Source organism: Harpegnathos saltator, unplaced genomic scaffold (genome assembly GCF_003227715.2).
Source record: "Harpegnathos saltator strain DR-91 unplaced genomic scaffold, Hsal_v8.6 scaffold185, whole genome shotgun sequence".
Classification (NCBI taxonomy): Eukaryota; Metazoa; Arthropoda; class Insecta; order Hymenoptera; family Formicidae; genus Harpegnathos; species Harpegnathos saltator.
This window is the reverse complement of record NW_020229967.1, coordinates 120,712-142,890: the sequence shown is the minus strand read 5'-3', so window position 1 is coordinate 142,890 and position 22,179 is coordinate 120,712.

The window sequence follows — 22,179 nt, the reverse complement described above, 5'->3', positions numbered from 1 at the left end:
TTTGTGCGTTACCGTAACTCCTGACGAAAGATCTTCAAGATAAAAGACATTTATCGAGGAATCTTGAAATTTAGCAGAATTTTACCATTTTATTTCACATATTTGTACTCGATTGGCAGGATCGTCCTTGCCAAACCTTAAACTAGAGATTGCAAATATCTATATCTTCTTCCGGTCGGAAAGTTCCGACACGAAACGGCGCTTTTGATATCGGTTTCAATCCCTTGCGTTGACTATTGATTTTTCTTTTTTTTTTTTTTTATCATAAATGATGGTCTTGTCCTTGTCGTAAAGAACGCCGCAATTATAGGTGGGAATGAGAGAAAACCTTGGCAGTGGAAAATTATATTTCCCCATTTAGACTTTATCGTTTCGTCGATCGAGAGAGAATATTATGCGTGCATAAATGGGCCTACCTCTTGTCACGCACAACGAGGAGTGCGCGTCTAGCCCGCGGAAAAATGAGATTAAACTCGAAATTTAGGATTCACCCTCGAACGCGTTTTACCACGTATTATCCGAATCCACTTTGAGCCCCTCCTCTCGGCAAGGACATTCGATTCTCCTCTCGCCGTCGGCGCCCCTGTCCGCAATGTGCTTTGCGATTTAAATTTTGTCACGGGACAAATTGCCTGACAAATCGGATTTTCGCCACCGCGACCATAGCTACCAGCGATCAAAAGCCCGACGTTTCGCCCCGACTGTCTCGCGTCCGCACCCCCGTTTCTTTTTTCCAATCGGCGGACCGTCCAAAGTGCTTTGCGAAGGAAATCCCGCGCTCGCTGACTCGCTTTCGACCAGGGAACTCGAAGTAGGACTTGTCATAATGGAATTAAGATCGCGTAAAGATAACGTCTGACGTTCAATATTCGCGCCAACTATAAACTCGTGGGTCGTCAAGGACGGCGTTTCAAAGTCGAAAGGCTGAAGCTGTGTTCTCTGAACCTCTCCTCGACAGCTGTGAGCAATATTCTCTCGACGTTCGTCGAAAGAGATCCATATTCGAAATATCAGAAAATGAGTAGGCGACATTAGACTTCGTCAATCGATTTCCTTTCAGCTAATCTTTAACTACGCTCGTGTAAGAACGCTATTTTAATTTGCAATTTCATCGACCGATCCTCAATCTCCACCATACTTGTCCCGTCGTTTGTCGCGCAATATTCTGGCCACTTGTCGTGTAATTAGCAGATCCGCTCGAATGTTAACGCATTCGTCTACGTACCGTCGCGCCGCGACTTATTCAAGAAACGGTGAATGAAACTCTCGGTCGTTCGGAGAATCAGGACACGCGGGAGAGACGATCTTTTTTCATCGCGGCTCAATGGAGACTCCGAGAGAGAGAGAGAGAGAGAAAGAGAGAGAGAGAGAGAGAGAGAGAGAGAGAGAGAGAGAGAGAAAGAGAGAGAACGGACGACCACCGAGTGGCACTCGCCGACTATCTCGAGATGATGCTCGGCGCTTTAATTAAGTGGCATCTCCCTTTCTCGGTGAAAAGGGCAGCTCTCGCGAAGAATACCGCCGGTGGTCCCCGTGGCTCGTTCTCGCGCCTCCTCCTCCTCTCTCTCTCTCTCTCTCTCTCTCTCTCTCTCGCCCTCCGTCGTGCACGGTCAATGAAAAGTTTCCGAGCTTCGCTACGCTTGCGATACCGGCCTCGACGATCGCCATTGTCCGCGAACGTCCTATTTAAGAGAGAGCGACGTGCAACAAGTATCGGCACTCAGCCGGGTCTTTTATCTCGCGTCGTCTCGAATTATGCAATATATATATATGTATATTTTTTTTTCCTCCTTCTCTTTCTTTCTCTCTCTCTCTCTCTCTCTCTCTCTCTCCCCCCCTTTTCGTCTTTTTTAATTAATCGCTCCTGAGCGCGGCGCATTTCTGCGAGCAAGGGGCGATGGTGGTCCGATCGCTTTTTCAACGGCGGTTCATTCGCCCCGCTTTTTTCGTCGATGTATTAATTTAAAGTCCCGTATCATCGGTCGATGCTTGAATCGCGCTTGAATCCAGCCCGATCGATGCTCGGGTCGTGCTCTCGATGGACGACGAGCTCGCCCTTGTCGTACGTACGTAGAGAACGTCGTGGACGCTATGAAATGTTATGCGCGCACCGCGTAATATATACAACATTCTCTCGTACGGAACGATATGAAATAGAAATTAATCCCCAGCGTGTACGAGCTGTACGAGCTGTACCATGTGATTTCGGATGCACACGCAAGTTTCGCTCTTCGGCTCGTCCGCGTTGCATTGTTTCGCATCGCGTATCCGCGGTATCGCATAGCGATATTCCCGCGAGATATCGAGCGCGGCGAGACTTCACGGGCAGCGTCGAATCGTCGAATCGTAGCATACGTGAGGATGATTGCGGTTGTCATTGAACGCGACGAGTCACCTCGCCGCTGTGCCGTTCCCACACCGTCTCTCTAATTACCATCTCAATGCGTTCGAGAAGTTTATTACCATTTTGCCGATCGCTGCCGTCAGTCTCGCTTTCCTTTCTTTCTCTCTTTCGTCCTCTCCTCCCTCCCTCCCTCCCTCTCTCTCTCTCTCTCTCTCTCTCTCTCTCTCTCTCTCTCTCTCTCTCTCTCTCTCTCCGCGGGAGCGCGTTAATAAAGCACCATCGAGGAGGAATCGTCGGACGCCTTAAATTATGGCCGGGAGACGCGCCTTCTGGCCCAAGGATTTGTCCCTATTGTACGCCGCTCTCGCGCCGTAATCCCGGTGCCACTCGTCGTGACACTTGTCACCCGATTTTATTACGTCGTTAAACGTCCGTGACGCTCGTATCATCGACATCAACGACGCTTAATTGTATATTTATTGCCGGCGATGAAATCCCCATCCCGTTTGCGTCGCGCGCGCGCGCGCGCGCGCGCGCGCCCGCTCAGACGGATCGGTTTTTACGGCGATTTAGTACAAAAATATATTATCTCTTTGTCCATGTTTCTCGTGATGTGTCGCACCAAGTGCGACGTTCTTTGTCACTTTTCTAAATATTTTCGGACGATCGGACGAGTTAGTAATCAACGGGACGATAATGCTTTCCAAGGTAAACAGCGTCGCTGTCGGGTCTCACGTGATTCGTGCCGAAGAATGTCTCAGGGCGTAGGTTGGCGCATGATTGCAGCGGGATGGGAGGGGGGCAGGGGAGAGGAGGGGGTAGCTCTAGGTGTCAATTTTCCCATGTAAATTACACCGATCGGATACGCGCGAGCGACGGCGCGTTCCCCGCGCGCGGAAACGCCGAGGCGTTATGGTACGCGCGCGAAGGAGCTCAGGCTCGACGAAAATGGCTCGGCGCGTTGGAAACCATCGCCCCGCTGCCGCGAGACGGAACGCGCACAGACAGCGTGGGACAGTTTCGGATCGTTCGCTCGCTCGCTCGCTTGCGCTCGTTCGTTCGTCCGCTCGATTTTTACGATCGCGGCAGCGGCTAGTCTATGCCGATGCGAAGGGGGCGAACGTCGCGCAACGTCCAGAACGCGCGCCTGTGTGTGCAAACGACGTGGGCTCGCGTGATGCATATTTTTCGCGAACTCGCCACCTTCCGTGACGCGCGAGAGTGGCGCGCACGGCCCTTCTGCGAACGTATCCGCTCCTCCATCTCCGGGTACTCGTAAAGCGACCTTATTTCTTTTACGGTCTCTCCTCATCACGAGTGATTAGCGGAAGGAAGCGAAGCGAAGATCGAAAGACTTCGGCCGCTTCTCCTTCACTTTGCTATCTTTCGCTCTACACTTCTCTTCCTCTCCCCCCCCTCTCTCTATCTCTTTCTCTCTCTCTCGCTCTCTCGCTCTCTCTCCTTTCCCTGTCTCTCACTTCGAAGGAAGAACGAAACGTCGAGCGTGCACCTCGCCCTCGTTAACGGAACCTGACGAACTTCCGAAGCACTTCGACTTCGACCCGCTTCAGTCGCGAGAAACCGCGGCTATGCAAAATGAAAGACGTCAGCCATGTCGAAGGACGTTCTTCGTTGCTCTTAAACTTGTTAATTGAAGGCGTTATTGTAACGTTACTCCCTCCCTCCCTCCCAACTCGCCCGTCATCGAAACTTCCACAGCCGAGGTAGCGGAGTAGGAAGTGGAAATCTCCAGGAGTGAAACGCGCGAGCGCGATATCCATCCGTGCCGGATAAAATCACTTTATGAAGATCGTTGCACTCGAACTTCCATCGCTCGCTCTCGATACCCGCACGTCGTGTAAATTTACTCTGAGCTTCCCGCGGAGATTGCCGAGAACGCGACGCAAGCGCGCTTAAATTCAATCGCTTCTCGTCGCGACAGTTGAGCTGTGAAGCGTCCCGCTGAGAAATTGCGTTTTCGATTCACAGCTTATTTCTTTTTTAATTTACAGGCGACGAGAGAGAGAGAGAGAGAGAGAGCCCGCAAACTCGCGCGAATAATTTCCCGTGGAATAATGCGTGCGGCGTCTAAATTAGAAATTATTAACAGTAACCGGCGGTTCTCGTCGATCGGCCGATCGGCTTGTAAACTCGCGGTCGAACGCGCGGATGACGACACGTGCGACGAGAGGTCTGTAATTTATGTGGTTTGCTTTACGGTCCTCCGGAGTCCACGAGGAATTTGAAAGTCCGCTCATATATAGGCGGTTCTATTCCTCGAATTTCATCTGAAATTGCCGGTGACGATTGAAGGTCCGACGACACACACTCCGGTCGTTAGCGGTCCCACGTGTGTGGCGATTCCTCGCTTTCTCGAGCGCGCACGGCTCGAAACGCCTCAACCTCTCCGACACCCCCAATCACCTCAGTATCTCTCTGTCCGTTATTAACCGTGATTTTATGAGCCGTCACGAGATCGCGGCTGAAAATCAAAAGACCTTTCGAAGTAGCTCGCGGGGAAAGTCGCGACGTTCTTAGTGGAGTGGAGTTTGATTTTTAGACTCTGGTCTCTCGAGTTTGTCGCATGTGGCGATTTTTAACACCCATCGACTGCACCACAATGGTTTCTATTATTTCAAAATTTATCTAAAAAATCGATTATCATAAAAATGTACAGTGGGTTGTGTATTTTTGTTAGAACGTTTCATCGACTTCTCGATTTTGGCTGTGTATTTAATTTTCATTAAATCAGTCTTAGAAGCTAGATTTGTTAAATTGGTAAGACGTGATACGGCATCATACAGCCGATCGTCATTGTGACGATTCTTTCGGTGGCAGTCAGCATGTTAAAGGAGAGAGCTTCTGGATGAGTGTGGATTTATCTCCGATGATGAATATTCTGCTTTACCAGCTCAGAGGTGGAAAATCTCTCTGAGCGGCATTACAAGACAAAGACGAGTTCAAATTTCGCTCGACGCTCTGACGACAGGCTGACAATCTAGATTTTTTTAGGTCACTTTTTGTCCACGTAGTTATACTAAAATGGTTATTTTTGTTTGCTGCAATCCTTACAAATCATTCAAAGTTCTTCCAAAGACAAATCCCAATTGTCGTGCGTCGGACAATTGTCGCGCGGAACCTTGCCACCCTTTTTTTCGATTGAGCGAGCGAGACTGATCGCAGACAGTTAAGGATGAGTTGTGAATTGGAAGCATAAACAAGGCATATGTGGATCGTTTTTCCGATAGTTCCTCAAAAAATGTCCTCTTGAAACCTTCTAGAAGAGCCGTGAAATAGCCGAAACGCGATGTCCACCGAGAATACTTCTGCAACCCGACGACGGACAGAAATGAGTTTATGATGTCGGGAAACATTCTTAGGACAGGGACGACCCTTTTTCTATGCACTACGTGCGCGCGGGCTACTCAGTCGGACCAAGGATTCATTCCGTTGTCGTAGTCGTTGTCGTCTACCTTGCACCACCCTTCGAAAATACGCCTTTCTCTGAACGCGTCGGGTCGGCAGGCTCTCCTTTGAAGCAACAATAAAATGGAAAGCGAACCTGGCGACCCGACACTGTCGTCGGCTAATCGAATTAGAGTCGAATTGTGTCTACCGGACGCGACGACGGACAGAGAAAACCCCCGCATCTCTTTGAGTCCTTCGGCACTTATTCAACCCCATGTGCGCGCGTACGTATTCGCTAATTATTAATCTTCACCGCTGAGTGTGCGTCGTGGAGTACAGCATAGGTTGTCTTATGCGTTCGGAATAGCATCTCGTGATTCAATATTTTGTCAAATGATAGCTCATTGATCGAACTTCGCAGACAGAAAATCGTAGGAGAGCAAACGATCGGCTCGAGACAAACGATGAGAGTTCGTTCGTCAAATGGGCTCTCCGACTGTAATCATTCCAATAACACCTCGCGCCAGTCGGCGCCTTGACATTTAAGACAGGACCAAACCTAACCTCCCCGGAATTGACCGGGCGCCTTTAAACCTGCCAGTGAGAATTTCGGCCTCCGAGGACCGCGTCGAATTTATACGTACTTCGTCATGCGCGCTCGCATAATCGATTGCTCGCTCGCGCGCGCGGCAAGCCGATAAATACGATAGATTATTGCATATCGAGTATCGCGCGGTCGCGTGTGAATGAGCCGCGAACGAGTCGGAAGGACCTTCGTACGTGTATCGTATCGTAGCGTAGCGTAGCGTAACGTACGTGACGTGTAACGTAACGCATACACATGCATACGTACGCACATGAGTACGTGTGTATTTATCATAGGTCATCGCCGATCGTCTCCCATCGCTCACGACTCCACGAGTGATCGTCCCTGGCAGCAACATTCAGGAGAATTTTCCCTTCTCTCCTCGCCGCGCTCGCGCGAGGCACCGTGCCACCGACTCTGTTGTCCATCGTGTAACCTTTGCTTTTTCTCTCTCTCTCTTTCTCTCTCTCTCTCTCTCTCTCTCTCTCTCTCTCTCTCTCTCTCTCTCTCTCTCTCTCTCTCTCTCTCTTTCGGCGGTTCTCATCGGCGCGCTCGCGAGCGTCGTACATACGCGCATAACCGGGGAAGGTTTCTCGGACAGCACGCGTGCGCGTTTAGCATATTAAATTGCAGGCCGGTTCGCGGAGCGGCGACGCGAATAATCGGCGAGTTATATTATTATATACGCAATGTATATCATTATCCTAACGCATAAATCTATCGGCAATAATGCCGGGCGACAACACGTGCCGTATATTTAGCGTGTACGGCGGCGACAACCGGCCGAGTCTGCGTACCAATCGCGCGTGACACCTTGGTGAAATCCCCCGCGAGAGACGGGCGATCTGAGGGACATCGACGTTCCTCCGTGGTGAAATCGACATTCGCTGTTATGTACCTGTGCGTGTTTGTTAGTTACATAAATCATGCGCCGAGAGCGCGCGCGTAACACGAGCCGTTAACATTTCACACTGGATGAATCACGCGCGAATTTTTTTCCGGTCGTCAGAAACTGGTCCTCGTAATTTCGAATTAATTAACACTCCAAGTATCAATCGTTCTTCTTTATTATGCGAGGTTTGTCGTGAAACTGGAAATTCAATCCTCTCCTTTTGCAAGATGTTTCGTCAGCTGACATCCCGCGAGATTTAGTAAACGAATTATTATTATTATTATTATTATTATTACTATTATTATTATTATTATTATTATTATTATTATTATTATTATTATTATTATTAATGCTCAAATAATAATAATATTATTACTCAAGTCGCAATAATGATGTAATTATTACTCGTCTCTCGTTACGCCAATGAAGAGTAGTTTACAGTCGTTGGTGCGCATTAGAATCCAACGGAGAGACAACAACAAATTAAAGAGCGAAAAACGAACGCGTGCATTCTCGTTTTGGTGGCCGTTTCGGATCCCGGTGGGATCGCCCACGGCTGCTGCTGCTGCTGCTGCTGCTGTTGCTGCAGTTTTCACGTTTTCGCTGACACGGCGTCGCGTCACCGCGTCTCGTTGAAAATTTGTCGAAATCGAAAATTTGTGCGAGCGAACGCTCGACGTTTTCGCTCGGTGTCCCGTTAGCGGGGTGAAATTTATTAGGGGCGGTAACGGACCGGCGCGGGCCTCATTGTGGGGACCGGGGCTCATAATTAAGATCCCCGCGCTAATTATGATTACCGGCGCATGTGTATGTGTACTACAAGCCTGTGTACCCTTGCCGAAAGCAAGGACCCTTCGCTCGGGGGCCTCGGAGGGAGGGGAACGATCGTTTAACCGATTCGAGACAGGCACGCGAGGTTCGGGAAAAAAAGAATGAAAAAGCAACGGGAAAGAAATGATCCCGAGATCAAAAGGATTGTTCCGGAAACGGCGCCGCCACGAAAAAAAGACAAGTCATTATAACGTAACGTGACCTTTCTCTCGAGGTGTTGCGAGAAGATGTGCGAAATCCGTGAACTCGGAGCGATAAAATTGGAATCGTTATTGTGGCGAATATCGTATATCGCCCGTAGATCTTGGGAATAATCGTCGCGTGTGCCGTCGAGATCGCCAGTTTTCGGAAATTTGCATAGTCGACGAAAGAATTACGGTGCGGCCGATGCATCTCTTTTCGGCTTCGAAGCTGAACATTGCCGGATTATAATTCCTCGAGATTTGCATACGCGTATATCTCATCCGATACGCTGCTTAACTTCATTAATTATCGGAAACTCGATGCAAATTATTCAATTTCGAAGCTGAAGCTCGCCAAGATTTATCGCGCACGCATCCGTCCTGCGACTCGGAAAATCGTAGATCGTCATTGTCGAGATCAGGCAAAGAGAGACGAAAAGCAAGCTCTTTCTCTCTCCGTCGAAGAAAGAGAGAGAGAGAGAGAGAGAGAGAGAGAGAGAGAGAGTGAGTGAGAATGAGAGAGAGTGGAGACGGATATCCACCAACAGTAATACATATTTATATGTTATACGAACATATTGTACTTCACTGCGCGGGTAGAAACCGGTAGAAAGAGAAGAACTATATGGCATCTGCTCTCTGTCCTTTTCTATCTCATCCTCAATATCACGTATCGCAGCTCTTATCGCGTCCATGATTTCCCGTCACCGATTTTTCCGTCGAATTTCAAGGTCATTCTCGAGCTCCCTTTCCGCCACTTCTATTTCGATCCATTGTGCGTCATCTTCTTCTTCCGCAGTCTCCGCGACGGAGACGCGACGACCCTCGGTCGAGCGACTCTCCGCTTCGCGCTCCGCTTGCGACCGCGCGTCCCGCGACGGCAAAGTCGCGTCTTCCTTCGCTCCGTGCGCGCGCGCGTGAGAGAGAGAGAGAGAGAGAGAGGCACCCTCGGTCTGTCGCCTCGCGGAACGACCGGTTGACAGTTGACACCACTTTGACAATGCGCCGCGTTCCGTGCCATTGTTGGGAACCGCGTGAGCGTGGCCGGCTTGCCATTGTTGGGGCGTCGCGACGCCTTTCGTTCTCTTCCTCGCTCCCGCGCGCGCGTTCTCATCCGTCCGTCCCAGGTTGTCCCGCTCGCGTCGTTCTCATACAAACAATGAGCTTCCAACCCGCGCGAGATCCGCCGCTCTTTTTCGCGGTAATTTAATTGGACGCTCATCTCGCGGCGATCGATCGAGAGATATTAGACACCATCGCGTTGGTCCACTCAGTTTTCGCGTCACGTGTCGTCCATGTGTCGTCCATGCACGAATTCTCGTTGCATCGTCCGTCAACCGTATCGATCGCGCTTTACTTTCTCTCCGTTACGTGTTCCATCAACGACTCCTCCCGCTCTTGTTATCTTTTTTATTACCGCGTTAGAACTTGTCGCTAGTTGCAACTTGATTTTTATCCTTACCGCGCGCTTATCGTGCTGTTACGGGTGTGCTTGCGGCGTAGTACTTAAGTAGCATTAGCGAAGCTCTCCTCCGAAGAGAAATTCAACGCAAGAACGCGACGGCTAATGAGAGCTCTATCGTGCTGACTGTTCTTTACGTACATTGAATTCTTTTGTCTGAGCGCGCAACATTGTAATATCGTCGACGATGATGTTAATTATTATACAACGCATAATAATAATTGCGCGATAAAACGCTGCGATAAAGCTCTTGTTAATCTAACCTAATCTCCCAAATTCCGCGAAACTGATACTCAAGGAAGACTCATCGTTAGTGAGGCACAAAGTCGCCGCGCAGAAGTCTAATCCTAGTCCAGTGTCGCTGCTGTTTCGCGTCGCATGTTACTCGGACTCCGTTTCCAAATTGTCTCTCGGTTACTTCGAGCAATCATCATTTCTCTCCTCCATCTGCAGCATATTTGTTGTTCTTTCTCCATTTGTTATTTCCATTCGCGCTTCCATATCCGCTCTCTTCTCTCCGCCCTCGTCGGCCGGCCCAGCGTCGTCTCGCTCACTCTCTCTCTCAGTATCGTCCCTCTGGCCCTCTCTCGCCCTCTCACCTCGTCCACCCCCCGCGGTGCACGTGTAAGTGAATAATTCAGTGACAGAGACACGACCGCGCACATTCGCGTCGTCGCGCCGTCGCTGTCGGCCGCACACGGACCCGCAGCGACAAGTTACACAATACCGGGCGTGACGCGCCCCTCGATTTTTCGCCTTTCATGCGAAACGGCGAGCGAGGCGACGCGATGCGACGCGACGCGACGCGACGTGGGGATGGCGCCCCGAGCTCCATTGTGGTCGGAGGGTCTCCGCTCGTGGTTGGGGTGTCGCGCGGGGGAGCGTCGCGACGCGGGCGAAAATACGCGGGCAATCGACGCGCTGTAAAAATCGAGCGCGGATTCTCGCGCGTGCCGGGAGAAAGAGAGAGATGGAGAGAGAGAGAGAGAGAGAGAGAGAGAGAAAGATAACGAAGGCGGGAAAGTGCAAGCTCCTCACGCGCGTCGCGCGCCTTCTGATCCGCGTCGGCGGAGGATTCCGGTAGGAGATCGCGACTTCGATCGAACGAGACTCTCTCCTCGCGAGAAATTGCCGCGATCGCGCTCGCAGCGGCGCGAAATCGCAGCGGCGAGCGCGGTGCGTTTAAAGCGCGTGCTACGTTAATCGGTCCGCCGCGAGGAAGCATCGGGCGATTTATTCTTCTCCGACCGTTCGCTGACTTTACCTTCTCTCAGACCGGTCTAAACTGACGCGTGCACACGAGAGGGAAACCGATTCCCTTAATTGTGATAAATTTTTGATTCAGATCTCGCTCCCCTTTTTCTCGCTCGCCCATTCGCGTCCGTCCGCCGAGAAACAATTTGACCACCGCCGCGATGACGATAACGCGAGCGAGCAGAGTCGTCGGAAATATTACTTGGTGTACGGTTGCGATCGATCGGAGAAATCCTGGCGAGTCGATAAGATGTGCGATTCCGCTCGCGTTAACCGCCTGCAAACCCGGGTTGCTTTCTACCGCGCGCGTTTGCTTATGTGCGCATGCCGGGATTTTCTCGAGAGATCGGCAGATATGTTTCTCAGCGGAGGAAGGTAATGACAATTCATCGGAACGGAGAACGGGGGAAGCGATCTCTTACGCGCGTTGGCAATTCGCGACGGGTCAATTTTCCCGACCATTCCTCATTCCCGTCACATCCCCGCTCGCTTCGCCTCCGCCTCGCCTCGCCTCGTCTCTCCGTGCCGCGCCGCGCTGGAGCGTCAGCAGTCACGAGGAACGTGTTACGGTCTTCGGGCGTCGAACGATCGCAGGAAATTCATGCAGATCGCGCAAGGCCAATGCCCCGCTTTTGAAATGACGATAAACGTCGGGAAAGGAGCGAGGAAGAGCCGAGCGCACCCCTCGACTCGCTCTCGAAATACTCGAAATATATATAATATACAATAGATACACATAGACATATGTCGACTAGAAAATACTCTTAGAAGTTGTCATTAGTTAGTCTTTTCGGTAATCAGTTAAATCTCGCGGTGTTCGCGATGCCTTGCGTCGTCTCGCACGCCGTTGCAGAGGAGGTTCCAAAACTCGACCCTCTCGGTCGCTGCTTCACAGTTATGTACATACCTAGACACTAAAATGCGCGCCCGCGAAGATGTTGAAGATCCTCCGGACGCGGCTCGGCAACTCACCGCAGCAGTCATCGCCGTCATTTCCTACGTTTTCAGTTCGGGGTATCGTCGCGGCAACATTTCGAATTATTTTGTCGATCCAAAACTGTATAAAATCCCCGTGATTAGTACGCCGTGACGCAGTAGAACGACGCAGATGAACAGTCTAACGTAGCGTTCGGCGGGAGAAAATGCGAGAAAAGGAAACAGAATGTTGTCCGTGGTGGCGCGCAAGCGAAGCACGAATTTCGCGGCACGTTTATCAGGCAGAAAGCTACTTCTTGGCCTTATCTCGGCTGGACGCGTAACCCACCTTTGACTGACTTATCACCACCGATCGACCGCCATGTTTGTCCCTTGCCGATCATTCACGCGACATCGCCACGTACATTCCCTGTCGCTGGCTGAGCCAGCCAGCCGAGCCATCTAGCCAGCCATCCAGCTAGCGCGAGTACGCGGATGCACCTCGCCGCGTTTGATAATGCATTAACGCCGGTGGATCAGAATATTAGCATAGCATACGCCCATCGCATTTGAATTGAGAGGCAGCGGCCCCTCGGTGTATAAGCAGAAGCGAGGAGAAGGCGTCCCAGCGTCTCTTTGTCATGCTAATATCAGACATCCATCCCGGCCGGGCGGCTCCGGTGCTCCGCGCGAGCGGAGAGAGGGAGAGAGATAGAGAGACAGAGAGAGAGAGAGAGGGGAGAGAGAGAGAGAGAGAGAGGAGAGAGAGAGAGAGAGAGAGAGAGAACGGTGAGAGACGATGACTCTGCATCGTTTACGCTCCCGTTGCGGCTGCGAACGCGACGCGGCGCGGCGCGTTACCGTCGCGCTGCCAGAAAGCTGGCCCGACGGCCTTCCGGTCTATCTCTCCCCCGTGAATCTCTCCCTACGACGATACCATCCGAAGCACCGCGTGACCACCCGTGTCTCTCTTCTCCGTGTGTGCTTCTGGGGAAGAGCAGAGCCGAACGTGTCTCTCGTAGTGCGGTTGAAATTCGCGCGAGCACCGCGACGTAAAAGTGAGATTCGTTGAGTATGACGCGCGAATGGGGACGATATGATTCGGGGCAGTACCATGAAGTAAGGAGAATGGATGCAGATGGACGTGGAAATTCGCACGTCGCGATATAGGTCCGAGCATAACCCGGGCTTTTAAACGGTGCGTTTAAATGAAGCGAGAACGTCGGGATTATTTCCCCGCGAGATTATATTGACTGATCCGTCTCCTCTCTTCGATGCAAAACGGTTCGTTACGCGAGAGCGTATGATTGCCATGCGAGAGCAAACGTCCCCGAGCCTCTTTGTCACTGAATGACAATCTTGCCCGCCGCATGAAAAAGGTTACTTGTAGAAATAAGAAGACTCGTAATCGCTATAATTTTCCATTATTCAAAGCGGATTCTTTGACAGGCGGAATCGCGTAGGAACACGCAGCGCGCCGCCGCGTTACTTCCACATTCCCGTGATCGCGTCTCCTCCTCTCTCTCTCTCTCTCTCTCTCTCTCTCTCTCTCTCTCTCTCTCTCCTTCGAGTCAATCTCATCGACTGATGACTCGCTAATAGTTGACGCTGCTTGGAATCGATCGCGCGAGGCCGCGACGTCGTCAGGGCGTTAATTAACGGCGTTATCGGCCGGCGATCCCGCGTAAAAAATCGCGAGAGGTCCGGCGCGCGTTATCTCAGCGATCTGTGTCATTCGCGTCGCCCGACGATCTCGCGACTGTCTCCGCCGAGAAAGAATCAATGATCTCGCTCGAGCGAGCGCGTTCCCCTTTCGCGCCGCCGCGGGAGTGATTTACGTCGCGGCGCGGCTGTTCTTAAAGGATCGACGATCCTCGCCGATAGACCGAAGGTCGCGCGGAATTTAATGCGTCATAGATCGCGAATCGCACGCGCGCGCGAGCTTGACCTGCCATTAACATGGAGCAATTATCCGCGTTTACGCGATCCCGCGGCAGAACCTGCACAACATCCGACGCCGAGAGCGCGGCGCGGCGGTGCGTCACATCGGAGCGCGCTCGTCCGTCGTTCGTTTGTGTGCAAAACAGCCAGCTATTTATCAACGGCTTTATCTGATCGCATCAATCGGCTATCGCCGTGACTAATTCCGAAGAATTAATCCTGCGCCGTGGAATTAATATACCGCTCGGGCGCGAGTGCGAGAGAGAGAGAGAGAGAGGGAGGGATAGAGAGAGAGAGAGAGAGAGAGAGAGAGAGAGAGAGAGAGAGAGAGAGAGAGAGACAGGAGGGAGCTCATGTAAATGGAGGGAAAGCGTCGACGCAGCTTTTTATCGAACGCGCGCACGATGGGAAGAATGAGAGAGAAATGTTATTTCCAGTCCCGCGATGTAGCGGCAATCCGAAGCCAACGGTATCTCTCTTATTGTGCCTGACATTTTTTCGAGGCCCCGAGCGATTGTTGCTCGCGGCGGAATTAGTCGCGCAAGGCACTCGGGGCGAGATTCAGCCGAATCGATGATTTGCGAGGTTCACTATTCAGATCTGTGACATCTGTGTGCAAACGATTTTATTTTTCAAACGGACTCGTCAAAGGAATTCTCTCGCAGACTGTCGGCGTGTCGCTCCCTCTCGCGCGCGTCCCTTCAGCCGCGTCGGTCTGCATTTTGCGCAAAGTATCTCGCTCGCGCGAAACGTGAAATTTTCGCCTCGGCAACGCGAAATATACGATCTCGGTGTTTTCTTTACTCGCGTTTTCTTCCCACAGCCGTGATTTTAACCTTTACTCCGGGAAACTCTGTGCCAGAGCGATCGGCGCAATTTGTCGTTTCTGTCTCTCTCTCTCTCTCTCTCTCTCTCTCTCTCCTCCCCGCCCTCTCTCGCGCTCACTCCCCTGAAGACAATAACGTGGAAAGTATTTTCTCGTCCGGCGAGCCGTCCGCTCTCCGCGTTCTAGCGCGATTATCCACGAGCGTTCCGTTCTCCAGCGCCCGCAGCATCCGTTGCGCGAGGCATGCAAACGACGACACACGGCGGAGACATTTATCCCACGATACCGGCGAGCCATTAATTACGATCGCGAAGATCGACGTACTATCGCCGATCACGACGCCCGCAGATGCCTGACGTTCCCCTATCGCCGATACATCGATTTATCCTCGGCCTCTCACTACCGACGTGCGTCACACCGCGGCTCGTCGACGGAAATCGCGACTTCTCCTCCCCTCTATGAGAGACATTCGCTTCGCGCATCGGTCACGCTTCGCGGACAAACTCCAACGGGCATCGCGCTGAGATGTGGAGTAGCGTGCTGGTTACTTCAATTATCTTCTCGTTTATTTCGGAATACCGAACCCTCTTCCCCAGCTGGGAGCTTTTCACTCGCAGTATTCCAAGAAGCAACGCGTGCTTGGAATTTCAATAGTTGCGATCTTCATATTTGTCGAAATACTTTTTTTTCCCTTTCAACAACCGTATATACTTTGTTACGCTTCGCTCCTCTGCGTATTCTCGCATCGTCTCCCGGCCGGCCGCGATTCAAAGTTGCAGGCGTCATTATCGAGCAGTTTTTTCAGCATGCCGTATTACGAGATGCGTAACGAGAGACATCCGAAGAGAAGACTTGCGTGCGCTAAATCGCAGCACCGCTTCGTGATCGATGACATAAGCGCGTCTGTATGATTATACACCGATTATCACGTCTCACAGTCGCGCTTAGTGACGCGTCTGCGGTATACAAGTCGCGCGCGGCGTTCTCGCGGCTGAAGACGCAATTTCGAACGGAGCGCGAATCCGTGATCGTCGGCGCCCACGGCTGGATCCCACGAGCCGCCGAAAATACATCTCGGAAAACACTCCCCGCTGAACACTCGCGGGGATCCCGGGTGATGGGTCAGATCGGGCGCGGTTGACGACGACGCGGTTTCGTTCCGCGGCTCCGAGTCCGCGGCAGAAACGCACGTCCCGTGCGAGAATACCGTTCGATCGCGAGCCGGCGCGAGCGATACGTACGCGGCGAGCGGCGTGCGGATTCATAAATAAACCAGAGGTACTGTTGCGTGGGTGTGGTCGGGTCGAAAGTCCGCCGAGACTCGGACAGAACGACCTCACGATCGGCAATCGGCCGGACGAGGAAGAAGACGCGGAGACGACGACGACGACGACGAGGCTTGACTTCCCATTAAATCGCGCACACGCGAGAAGTACTCGCAGCTGCCCCCCCCCTCTCCCCCATTAGCTACGCGAGCCGGGCGATAATTTATAATTAGTGTATCCTCCGCTTCTCTGCTACGTGTGGGAGCGACGAGATCGGAATAAATCAACGCGAATTGCTTCATAAACGCTCGCTCACCTGCGACACCCACGTCCCACGTCCGACAGCGAGCGGTTGTCTTCCTCTCGGAGGGTGAGCCTGGATCACACTCCGTCGAAGATTAGTATTTCGTTGACGCTCTGAGCCCCCAAGGCGTTCGTTAATATTTGTGCGGCTAATTCCAGTCGTTTGATGTTAATTTGCGTTGCTCCGAGCAATAAGAAGAAGATATCGTAACGTAAAATACAGGGTGGGAGCACTCGATACGCACGTGTTCGTTTTTTCGATCTTGCCACTGACGAATTTTTCGTTACCTTTTCTCGTTTTGCTCATCACTGTGTTTGAATTATGCCCGAGGTAGAAAGAGAAACATCCGAGATGAGATTCTGCCCCGTGAAGCAGTACTCCGCGCGTGGGAGCAAAATTATTTAAAAGTATACTCGGTGAATTGTACGTTGCAATTATGTGCGTAGGTAATGGATATTTCAGAACGAAGCACGGTTCGTACTTCATTATTTATAATTCTATTATTCCGTCGCTTAATGCGTCGTCGCACGACTACCGATCTTCGTCGATCTCTCGGCGCATTGACGTGATCTATTGTCTAATTATAAGCCTCCTTCCCTTCCCCTTTTCTCTCTCTCTCTCTCTCTCTCTTCTCTCTCTTCTCTCTCTCTCTCTCTCTCTCTCTCTCTCTCTTCTCTCCTCAAGCCGTACAAGTTGCGCCGCGGCGGCGACAGGGACCTTTCTCTCGAGAGATTTTTCCATCGCGCGGACGTGTATCGGACGTTCTTATCTCGCCGAGCCGTGAGTCGGCCAGTGAGCCGCATAGCAAAGGCTATCGGCCGGAATCAGATAACACGCCAACGGAGACAAAAGGATGCATTAGCCAACGCAATCCGGTGGCTAATTATCCCGCTCTTCCATTTTCGAGGATAGGCGTGACTGCCGCCGCCGTCTCGGAGAGCCGAGGTGGGAAAGAGAGAGAGAGAGAGAGAGTGAGAGAGAGAGGGGGGGGAGAGAGAGAGAGAGAGAGAATGAGAAAGAAAGTCGGGACGATCGAGCGTCGGCGATCGGGCCCCGATCTCGCCGGGTCGCGCAATGACAAATCCCGCATAAATTACGAATGCCAAGGCCGGCCGTGATCGGTCACGCCTTCTCGCGTCGGCACCGCGCCGTGGCCGTTACCGATCGACTCGGCGGATACTTTTGCGTTACGTAACAGCCCGGGCTTATACGCACACATACAGAGAAACAGACAGTCGATTACGACGGCGTGAGCGGCGATTTAAACATCGCCCGCCGTCGACTTCCGGCACCGCGTCAGTGTTCGCGCGTTCGCGTGGATCTCTTTTTATTCACCGACAGTGCGCCGGTCTTGCGCGATCGATCGCGGATCGTTGATTACGCAGCTCGCATCTTCACTCACCTGAAACAGAAATGAAAGCGCACACGTTAACGCAACGCCAAGCTCTGACCGCGCGCTTTACTTCTTTTTGTCTCACTACGACAGGTTCATCGTAATAATTGAACAATTATCTATCCCGTGAAAAAATTCGTCCACTGGCGCTAGCCGCTTCTCTTCAATCAATGCTTTAATAACCAAGACGCTATGTGCAAAGTGACAGAAGCGCTGTCTCTTTTCAGTTCGATCATTCGGCTGTCGTATCGTACTCGAATTCAACCAACTCGCAAGTCGTAACGAGCAATTTCTCAGCCACGTCGTTCTCGCGGGTTACTTTTCGAGGACGCGCGCACATCCGGCCGCGCAGAGCAAGAGGGTTGGCGGTAGGAACGGGCGATGCAACAGAAAATATCGATATTTTATATCGATACGTATGCACGAATAAAAATATCGATACATTAAAAAAATATCGAATAGAAAATATCGATATTAGTAATATCGATACCACTAATATCCTTATTTTTTACTATATACCTGCTATATATTTATTTATTGATTTATACTTGTTTATACTAAAGATCTATTATAGTTATCGTTTTTCGAACGCGTCAGAAATAAATGTATTCCTAGTCATTTCATAGGAAAAAAGGAAGGAATCCAATTACATTGACGAATTGCTCAACCGTTGTATAACCATTGTATTTTCTGAACGCAGCCTTATATTTAAGTCCGTCTCAAGTTCATGGTTTAGATACTATGTAGCCAATGAAGTGATCCATACAATATCTGAAGATGAACTTAGGACGGTCTTAAACATAAGATCCGACTATGAGAATACCGGCCTAAATGTGTGCAGATAAAAAATATTATTTGTTTAGTTTCAGCGACATTTTCGTTTAAGACGGAGTACTTTTAGCAAATTACCTGATACGTACGCAAATTCAGAAAGCTTCTTGAATTACCCGCGCTCAGTTTAGCATAAAAGTACGCACTCCGAGCAAGTGCGGCTAATAACAAAAAGTTACTAGGCACTGGAACGGAGCGAGTGCATGTCGAATCGAATTCGCCAATTCAAACGCAAAACGCGAGACTGAGAATGGCTGTGGTTGGTAGCGCTACTTCCAAAAGTTTCGGCACGCTAAAATTTTCGCCCGATAGAATACTAATGATTCGTATTGAACCGTATCGGAAGTCCGATATTGCTCCTGAAATATCGATATCGACGCAGTAATATTGAAAAGAAAAATACCGATATTTAAATCCAAAAGTATCGACATTTAAAAATATCGATACTGTATCGCCCATCCCTAGCTGGCGTTCTTCCGTAAGACTCCGCGCTCTCGGTAATACTCGGGGGGAGGGGGGAATCGGCCGAGTCGATGGGCGCACGATCTCAACAGACACCCGGCGCGAAACTGCGTGACGCAACGCGGACGTGGGAGGCCGGCCACGCGCCGCGCCGCTTCGGCACGTTAATCACCGCGCGTTCGCGAGTTCGCGCCCGATGAAATCCTACGATCACAAGCCTTCGCGCGGACGACTCGGTGTGAACGACCCACGCGCGCGGGTCGTTCGCGTCGAGTTACGTCGGGATAGAGGACACAATGTGCGCCGGCTGCGGCGGTGGTCATCGTAGGGGCGGCAAGGAAGAAAAGCAGGCACGCGGAGGTGGGTCGGTCGTGGGTGGCTCTCTCTCTCTCTCTCTCTCTCTCTCTCTTTCTCTCTCTCCGCGTCTGTCCGTCTCCCGAGCTGGTGGCGGTCGATCGCGGCTACGTCGATCGCGTGTCCTCGTGGAAATCTCGGAGCCCTGACGGCGCGCCAAGTGGAAATTGCCACTTGTCGCGGCGCACCACGGTCGTTTTGCGGTCGACGACGCGGCGAGTCCGGAGGAGGACACGCGTCGTCCCGGCCATTGTGGCGCGATCCGATCGGGTCGGATCGGCCTGGCCACGGGGATCTCGGATCTGTCCACCGGCGCATTGTCCGGGCCTGACCGCGTAAGTCGACCGCACGCAAGCGCTTGTCCCCCGGCGGCACCCCGTGACAGTTTCCGGACCGGCGAGCGGCGGCTATTGTGCCGCGTCGTTGATCGCGCGACGAGAGCCGGCTTTGTGCTGCAGTGTTCTCGAGTAGCGGTGAGTTGAGGGCGGGAGGGGACGGGAGGAACAGGTGACATCGAGCGCACGTCAACGATCCGTAAAAGCGTAACAGGATTATCCTCGGTCTCCCCCGTATCGAGCATCTCATCGCTTCGTTCGACAAAGCTAACGACAAGCGAGGCCGCGAAAGTCGCGCGAACGTCATCGCGTCGTGCGGCTCTTAGAGATGGGTCTTAGAGAGAGAAAAAGAGAGAGAGAGAGAGAGAGAGACCCTCGCCCGCTCTTTGGAGCGGCTCTTCCTCTCGCGGGCTTCCATTGCGCCATTTGCGTAATGTAAGCCGCTGATAAGCAAGATATTTCGCAGCGGACCAAGGTATTTTAATAGACACGGTCACGTGGGCGACGCGAGCGAGAGAGACGAGCGATCTCTCACGACGGCGACTTACGTCGAGCATACGCCGGCGAGGCTGTACGAGGCGGGGAGGCATCGGAGGTGCCTCCTGCGGCGGTTAGAAGCTCCTCCTGGAGCAGGACCTGTCATTACCGAAATCTATATTTAATGCCGCCGCGGCAACACTTTTAATCCCGGCATTATCTGATTATCGCGTCCTCACGAAAGGAAGGAACGAGCGACGCCGCCTTCCACGGCCGCCGCGATCGAATCTCGGCCCCGCTCCCTCTCTCTATCTATCTATCTATCTATCTTGCCTTTTCTCATCCTCCCCGCCTCCTGCACTCTCTTTCCCTCTTTCGCTCGCCCGTTCTCTTTCTTCGCGAGGGTACCCTTCGGTCTCGGTCGACGACGACGAAAAGCCGTGGAGAATTTTCTACGGTTTTATAGATCGCATCTCTCTCTCTCTCTCTCTCTCTCTCTCCTTCCTTCCTCGTGACCCCCGCTAAAATCTCCGCCGCGTCTATATTATCTGGCCGGCATGATCTGCCGACGGAGGCTGCGGCCGGTACATTGATTTCGATAGTTATCGAGCTTATCCCTTGCCTGCCCGCGGTCCGCCCGCTCGCTCGGCCGAACGCGCGCGCATTGCAATCGCACGAGAAAGGCAGAAAAGGCACAAAGAGTCGCGAGAGAACGATGTAATTTCGGTGGTAATTAACGGTAATGACGCAGGATCATGGAAAATAATAACTCGGCGGTGAGTTAATGAGCAATTATTTAGCGAATTTAGTTATGATAATAATTTATAATTGTTACATCGTTTGTGCTTCTCCCCCTCCCTCTCCCGTTTGCACGCGATGCACGCTGCGGTAAACGCGACGGGAAAATACGGGACGACGAGCGACGGTAATGAAGCGTCGTTCTCAGACGACGTGAAGAAAACGCGTCGCTCGACCGACCGCTCGGCGACACTTTTCACCGGAACGAATGCAATAATATTGCATCTCGACGAACTGTGACGAGCATGAGACACGAGAAGTGAATAAAAGCATGCATCGTGCATTGTTCGCCCTTCCTTCTCTAACGGCCGAGGTTTTCGCCTCACTCCGAAATTACATAACTGTCACAAGATGATAGATATCGTCGTCCACCTCGAGATATATATTGGTCACAGGTATCTCCACAGGTATCTCCTAAAAGAAGTACCGTCGCATCCACGCACGTAACAACAAGCATCGGGTATCGATAGCGAGCGCGATTTAATATGTTTCGCCGAAAGGTGAGACGAAGCGGGAGACTCGCGGAGCCGATCGATCTTCTCGCGGGTCAAAAACGACTTTCCGTGTTGCCGTACATGTCCGCTCGATCGGCTAAGCCACCGATTCGGCCTTCGTGCGCGTCCATATGCCGGCAAACAATTATTGCCAGTCGGCTGTTTTGCCGCGGGCCCGATGACTGCACGGATCAACGACAACGACGATGACGATGACGATGACTATGACAATAACGACGACGACGGCGACGACGGCGACGGCGACGACGACGACGACGACGACGACGACACGACGACGACAGCGACGACGAAAAAGCCCACGGACATCTCCCACGGTGGCTGATGTCAGAAGACGTGCGCGACAAAGTACGTGTCACGCCACTCCCGGTTCGTTTGAGCTAATTGCCCGGGGACCCCTCTCCCGCTCCACCCGCTCTGTCCCGTCATCGCCGAGTTCGCCGATTTCATCACACTCTGTCTTTTCGTCCGTTTCTTCTCGTTGCTCCTCCTCGCCCCGGCACACCGCCCTCTTCCTTCTTCTTCTTCTTCGTCTCGCTGCTCTGTACAGCTTCGTCATCTCGCCTGGAATGAGACCCGTCGCGGTGCAAGCGGAACGATGCCGATGCACCTGGTATCTTTCAGCCTTGAGTCCTCCTCCCGCCTCGAGAGTTTTGCATCGCATGGGAATGGCTCGTGGGAAGTGACGGAAAAAGCGGTGACGTTAATCGGATCCTCGCGATCGAGGAACCGTCCTCTCTGTCTCTCTCTCTCTCTCTCTCCCTCCCTCTCCCTCCCTCTCTCACTGCCGTGTCCCGCTCCCTTCGA